This window comes from Podarcis cretensis (assembly GCF_951804945.1).
Source record: "Podarcis cretensis genome assembly, chromosome: 10".
Lineage (NCBI taxonomy): Eukaryota > Metazoa > Chordata > Lepidosauria > Squamata > Lacertidae > Podarcis > Podarcis cretensis.
In genome coordinates, this window is record NC_137179.1 from 6,680,613 (window position 1) to 6,687,499 (window position 6,887).

The 6,887-nt window shown below is 46.1% G+C and overlaps 1 protein-coding gene across 1 annotated transcript in view; it reads right to left on the bottom strand.

The window, feature by feature from the left end:
• Positions 1-2,716, bottom strand: part of LOC307225105 (uncharacterized protein) — a 34,235-nt gene extending 31,519 nt beyond the window's left edge. Inside the window, exon 1 of the mRNA XM_079992880.1 lies at positions 2,699-2,716. The gene's annotated coding sequence lies outside the window, so the exon portion shown is untranslated. The remainder of the gene's footprint in view (positions 1-2,698) is intronic.
• Between the last annotated feature and the right edge of the window lie 4,171 nt (positions 2,717-6,887).

A 6,887-nucleotide genomic window follows, 5' to 3' on the forward strand; every position in this document is an offset into this window, starting at 1 on the left:
CCAACATCCCAATCTGTCCAGAATCTTCTTTCAGATGCCAGTTGTGGGAAACCAGCGAGCAGAACATGGTTTCCAGCAACTGGCATTCACAGTAGGGCAGGACAGCTGAAAACAATGCCAATTTATTTTAGGGCTCACATACGTCCGGAATTTCCTGGCCATATTTGGGATTCGTCCGCCAAAAATAGCATCCGGGTGGGATTTTCAGAATTCGGTTAAAATGTCCAGGAAAATATGGCAGTCCATATTGAAAGAGTGGATTTTTTGGGGCGAATTTCCTAAACAAATAGCTCAAAAACATTTTCGTGGGGGAGACTTTGAAAAAAAAAAAGGTTCTACAACTTTGCCCCCCCCCAAAACCCCCAAAACACTTCAACAACTTTGCCAAAGTGTTTAGGGAAGTTTTTAAAGTTTGATGGTTTATTGTGCTTTTAATTCTGTTAGGAGCCGCCCAGAGTGGCTGGGGAAACCCAGCCAGATGGGTGGGGTGTAATTATTATTGTTGTTGTTGTTGTTGTTGTTGTTGTTGTTGTTGTTGTTGTTGTTGTTATTCCTATTATTACAAAATAAGCTCGACAACTTTTGTCTCCAGATTTTTCACTTTTTGAAATATGGCAACCCTAATTCATATCTGGCAACCATTGCACTCCTTTGGTTTCAAATAGTACATGGGTAAAGGTAAAGGTAAAGGGACCCCTAACCATTAGGTCCAGTCGTGGCCAACTCTGGGGTTGTGGCGCTCATCTCGCTTTATTGGCCGAGGAAGCCGGCATACAGCTTCCGGGTCATGTGGCCAGCATGACTAAGCCGCTTCTGGCGAACCAGAGCAGTGCATGGAAACGCCGTTTACCTTCCTGCCGGAGCGGTACCTATTTACCTACTTGCACTTTGACGTGCTTTCGAACTGCTAGGTTCGCAGGAGCAGGGACCAAGCAACGGGAGCTCACCCCGTCACGGGGATTCGAACCACCAACCCTCTGATCGGCAAGTCCTAGCCTCTGTGGTTTAACCCACAGTGCCACCCGGGTCTCTAGTACATGGGTAGATGAGTCCAAAAAGCCCGGGAGACAATTTTTCATGGCTCTCTAGCGGCTATGCTGGCTCATTTACCGGAAGTAATGTATTTAGCATTAACTCTGGATGTGTTTATTTGATTCTGACCAAACTAAGCCTCCTAGAGCACGACATACAGGTATGTTGATGCAATTTCGAAGACTGATTCGAAGCTCAGAATCCAAAGAGGGTTCAAGCTGTCGTGAAATATCCTACAGGCTGCAAGGTCCACCCACCTGCCGGCTAACAGTGCCGTCGAAGCCAAACACAGACTGGAAGGGTGACATGGACAAGTGGTATTGGGCTGTTTCAAGCAACACCGGCATGTGCCAAGGCTTGCTAAAATAAAGGACCTGGAGAAATACCAACTAAAGAACAATGGCAAGAGAAGTTGATGAACTTGATGGACTATATGGAATTGATGGAAAGGACTGGCAGAATCCGAAACCAGGGAGAGGAGTTGATGGAAGAAAATATATATATATATATATATATATATATATATATATATATATATATAGTTTATATATAGAAATATCGCAAAATTAATGAGTGATTGAAAAATGGTGGATTGATATTTTATGGATTTAGCAGAAATGTTATAAGGAGTTAAACATATACAAGTATTTTAGTTTTAATGTTAAAATAAGGTTAAAAAAAATTGGTGAAAGGAGGTGAAAGTCAAGTTACATTATATTGAGATAAATTACAGAACCAAAAATTGGAAAAGATGGAAAGGATTTGCTGAAATAGATAATCAAATTAGAATACAAAAAAGGGAGGTGTGAGGAGGTCAAGGAAGTAAGCAAATGAAAAATAAGTTGGGAAGATTAGTTGTGTTTTTTTTCTTGTTTTTTTTTCTTCTTGTTGTGATGTGTTGTTTTGTTTTTGTTTGGTATGGTGTTATTGCTTTTACTTTTGCTTTTTGTAACCCTTGAAAATTTTAATAAATATTATTTTAGGGGGGAAAAAGAGAAGTTGATGAACTATGCAGAACTGGCAAAAATGACAGACAGACAAAGAGAAAAAGACAACAGAGACTTTGAAAAAGATTGGGAACCATTCGTATTATGTTTGCAGAAACAAAGAAAAGCAATAGACTTGATGGCAGGATTTATATAAACATCCACATTGTTAGCATCAGAAAATGTTTGGAAGATAGTGGAATAAGATGGTGTATTTAATTTTATTTTTATGTTTTTAAGGTTTGATGTTATGTTATTAATAACTTTTTTCTATTGAGATAGCAACGCGGGTGAAAATAGAAACAAACCAGAAACACAAGTTGGGGGAAGTCATGGAGGGGAGGGGAGGAGGAATATATAGTAAAGGTTAAGAATTTGAGATGTATGTAATGAACGAAAATGAAAAATGAATAAAAATTTTTTAAAAAAATAAAATAAAATAATGGACCTCCTCTTAGCCTTTTTGGATTCTTGCTTCTAATTCCAGAGGGTCGAGGGATTCAAAAGCAGTTCAAAAGAAGCAATTAGCAGGGTGGCTCTCTGCCCATGGCAAAGCCTAGGGGCAACCCATTTATTAAGAGTGGCACACCTTGACGCCAAGGTGATGAGGGTAAAAAAGGAAAGCAAGACTGTGGAGGTTATTAATGTGAGGAAGAAGCCGAGAGATCCATCATTCTGACCTGGGAAATTGTCATTTAATAAGTCCTGGCCGCTTCGGAACGTTCCAAAAGGTTAGCTATGTTCTTTGTTCCTTGCCAATGGGCTGTGAGACGCTTGAATGTCGCAGGCGGGGAAATCTTCCAACCAGAACTGCCTGGTTCTCTGTTCGTGGCATGAATGTGCCTGCAATATTGGGCAGTCCAAGCCCCTTCAGAGGCAGAGTATCCGCTTTGAGTACACCAAGGTCCTGGGTTCAAATCCCGGCATCCTGGGAGAGAACCCTGCCTGAAATACTGGAGAGCTGCTGCCAGCCAGTGCAGGCCATATGGAGGTGGGGGGGCATTGGTCCTACTCCTTATAAGGCGGCTTACTAACTGGGAAGGGCTGTAACTTAATGAAACGGAGCGCTTGCTCTGTATGCTGTTCAATCTCAGCATCTCCAGTTAAAAAGCGTCAAGCCACAGACAACAGAAAAGACCCCTTTCTGCCACGTGAATCTGGATATCGCTTCCAGTCACAACAGAAACCACTGTGGTTGACGTCTCTGGGTTGCTTCTTCCAGCCGACTGGCTTCTATATTTGCAGATTAAATCAAGTCTGCATTAAATAGAAGCTCATTTTGGAATTATATGTTGACTGTTGAGCAGGTATATACTGACAGTATATACATTTCTTAAAAAAAAAACAACAACCCCAAGGCAGAGCCAATTGCGTCGGAAACTTAAACCCCAGGTTTTATAGAATTGTAGAGTTGGAAGGTAACCCAGGCGGGTGTGGAGGACTCCCTGGTCCTGAATGGGGTAACTGTGCCCCTGAAGGACCAGGTGCGCAGCCTCGGAGTCATTTTGGACTCACAGCTGTCCATGGAGGCACAGGTCAATTCTGTGTCCAGGGCAGCTGTTTATCAGCTCCATCTGGTACGCAGGATGAGACCCTCCCTGCCCGAAGACTGTCTCGCCAGAGTGGTGCATGCTCTGGTTATCTCCCGCTCGGACTACACAATGCACTGTACATGGGGCTACTTTTGAAGGTGACCCGGAAACTGCAACTAATCCAGAATGTGGCAGCTAGACTGGTGACTGGGGGCGGCCGCCGAGACCACATAACACCGGTCCAGAAAGACCTACATTGGCTCCCAGTACGTTTCCGAGCACAATTCAAAGTGTTGGTGCTGACCTTTAAAGCCTTAAACCACCTTGGTCCAGTATACCTGAAGGAGCGCCTCCACCCCCATCGTTCAGCCTGGACACTGAGGTCCAGCGCTGAGGGCCTTCTGGCAGTTCCCTCATTGCGAGAAGTGAGGTTACAGGGAACCAGACAGAGGGCCTTCTCAGTAGTGGCACCCGCCCTGTGGAACACCCTCCCATCAGATGTCAAGGAAATAAGCAGCTATCCTATTTTTAAAAGACATCTGAAGGCAGCCCGGTTTAGGGAAGTTTTTAGTATTTAATGCTGTATTGTTTTTAACACTTGATTGGGAGCTGCCCAGAGTGGCTGGGGAAACTCAGCCAGATGGGCGTGGTATAAATAAATTATTATTATTGTTGTTGTTGTTGTTGTTGTTGTTGTTGTTGTTGTTTAATCCAACCCCCCGCAATGCAGGAAACATAGCAAACGAATTCCTGACAGAGGGCCTTCCAACCTATCCAGAGATTATCATCCTTTACTGGCAAGTTGCTCCCCTGATGTGCACCCCTTGAGCCCTTGGAATACGGGGTGAGCACCCCAAACTGTTACGACTGGCATGTAAGCACTCTTGAGAATGGACAGCTTAAGACAGCTTTAGATGGAAAGTGATTTGCAGTCCATGACTTTATACAGGAGTAACCGAATCCCCGTGACGGGGCGAGCTCCCGTTGCTCGGTCCCTGTTCCTGCCAACATAGCAGTTCAAAAGCACATCAAAGTGCAAGTAGATAAATAGGTACCACTCCGGCGGGAAGATAAACGACGTTTCTGTGCGCTGCTCTGGTTCGCCAGAAGCGGCTTAGTCATGCTGGCCACATGACCCGGAAGCTGTGCGCTGGCTCCCTCAGCCAATAAAGCGAGATGAGCGCCGCAACCCGAGTCGGCCATGACTGGACTTAACGGTCAGGGGTCCCTTTACCCCTTTACCTAACCCCTTGACCCACCTCGCTTGTGTGACTGAGAACTGCTAGGACTAAAGGGGAGCCTGCAAAAATCTCCCAGTCTATCAGTCCTGAGTGCTCAGAAGTGGTGCAGGGAGCGGTTATGCATGTGCTACTGTAATACACTCTGCCCCTGAAGACAGTTTGATAACTTTCTGGGTACAAAATACAGCTGCATGGATGCTATTGAGGACCAAGCAAATTTATTATTTCTGAGCACACCTCAGGGCACCGGTGCAAACATTTAAAATCCTAAAGAATTTAGGGGCACTTTATCTAAAGCATGACAAACTGACAAACTGGAACGTGTCCAGAGGAGGGCAACCAAAATGGTCAAAGGCCTGGAAACGATGCCTTATGAGGAACGGCTAAGGGAGCTGGGCATGTTTAGCCTGGAGAAGAGGAGGTTAAGGGGTGATATGATAGCCATGTTCCAATATATAAAAGGATGTCACATAGAGGAGGGAGAAAGGTTGTTTTCTGCTGCTCCAGAGAAGCGGACACGGAGCAATGGTTCCAAACTACAAGAAAGAAGATTCCACCTAAACATTAGGAAGAACTTCCTGACAGTAAGAGCTGTTCGACAGTGGAATTTGCTGCCAAGGAGTGTGGTGGAGTCTCCTTCTTTGGAGGTCTTTAAGCAGAGGCTTGACAACCATATGTCAGGAGTGCTCTGATGGTGTTTCCTGCTTGGCAGGGGGTTGGACTCGATGGCCCTTGTGGTCTCTTCCAACTCTATGATTCTATGATTCTATGTGTAACAGGTCGATTGCGATCTACCGGCCAATTGCGGGGGTGCCTCTGGTCGATCACGGATTGATTGTGCCCCCTTCTACCCCCAAAAAAAAGGGAAAGGGAAAAAAGCGCAACAACATTGGTGTTTCCCCCCTAAAAAGCTCAAGAACTTTGGTCACTGCCTGCCACAAAATAAGCTCGACAACTCTTGAGAATGACAATGGGTAGATCACTGTCAGTTTTTTATACTGGGAGTAGATCGCACTCGCTTGGGAGTTTGACGTGCCTGATCTAAAGTATCGCCCGTATGATCCTGACCCGTTATTAAGAACTGCAGAGGCCCTAGCCCAGCAGAATCTCTTAGGCAGGTGGCAAAAGGGACCAGCAGGGCCTTTAGGGTGGTGGCTCCACAGATGTGAACCTCCCTTCCTTCTGAACCATGAACAGCCTATGATGACAAGGGCTCCTCTCCTCTCACCTGCCCTTCTTTAATGTCGTAGTACTTCCATGACCTGCCGCTTCTTTACGATTCTGGGATTTCCCCATTCCCTACTGTAGTTAAAAGAACGGCACGCCAGCCAGATCTCCTTCAATGTAGGCCACCTTCTCAGGGCCATAACCTCATAGAAGGCAGCACTTAGGTAACTGTAAAGTGCAAATAAAGTTTGTGCAAAATCTTTGCCTTGTTTGGGCGCGTGTGAAATAATGGGACGAAAAGCCCCCAGTTTGCAAAAAAACCCAAAGAGGTTTGGCAATGCCAATGGCATTGCAAACTTAAACCACAAGTTTGTGCAATGTCCCTGCATTGCTTTGGAGCATGCAAAATAAAGGGACCAAAAGCCTCCAGAGTTTGAAAAAACAGCAACCCAAGGCAGATCCAAAAGCTTTGCAAACCTAAACCAAAAGTTCGTGCAATATATTTGTACTGCTTGGACGCATAGGAAACGAATGAACAAAAATCCCCCAGAGTTTGCCCCTTTTGCAGGGGGAAAAAAAAACCACCCCGAAATAAATGGCCATTTACCTGGCGCGGCTTAATAAAACAACCCTCTCTCTCTCTTGCAGGGGCTTAGGGACCAACCTCCTTCCTCCGTCCCCGGGTTTGCTTACATAGCAACCTGCCCGGGACAAAAAGCGGCGAGGACTACGCTTCCCAGAACCCCCTTGGCGAGCGCGAGGGCCATTGCACAAGGAGCGGCGGCCACGCGTCCCCGGCGGAGGCGGCGCGAAGCATCCTGGGAGTCGTAGTCCCCGCAGGGCCGGGGAGCCGTAGAGCTGCGCGGCGGCGGAGGCGCCCGGGAACTACAGCTGCGGGACGGGCGGGGATTTGGGGCAGGAGGAAGCGC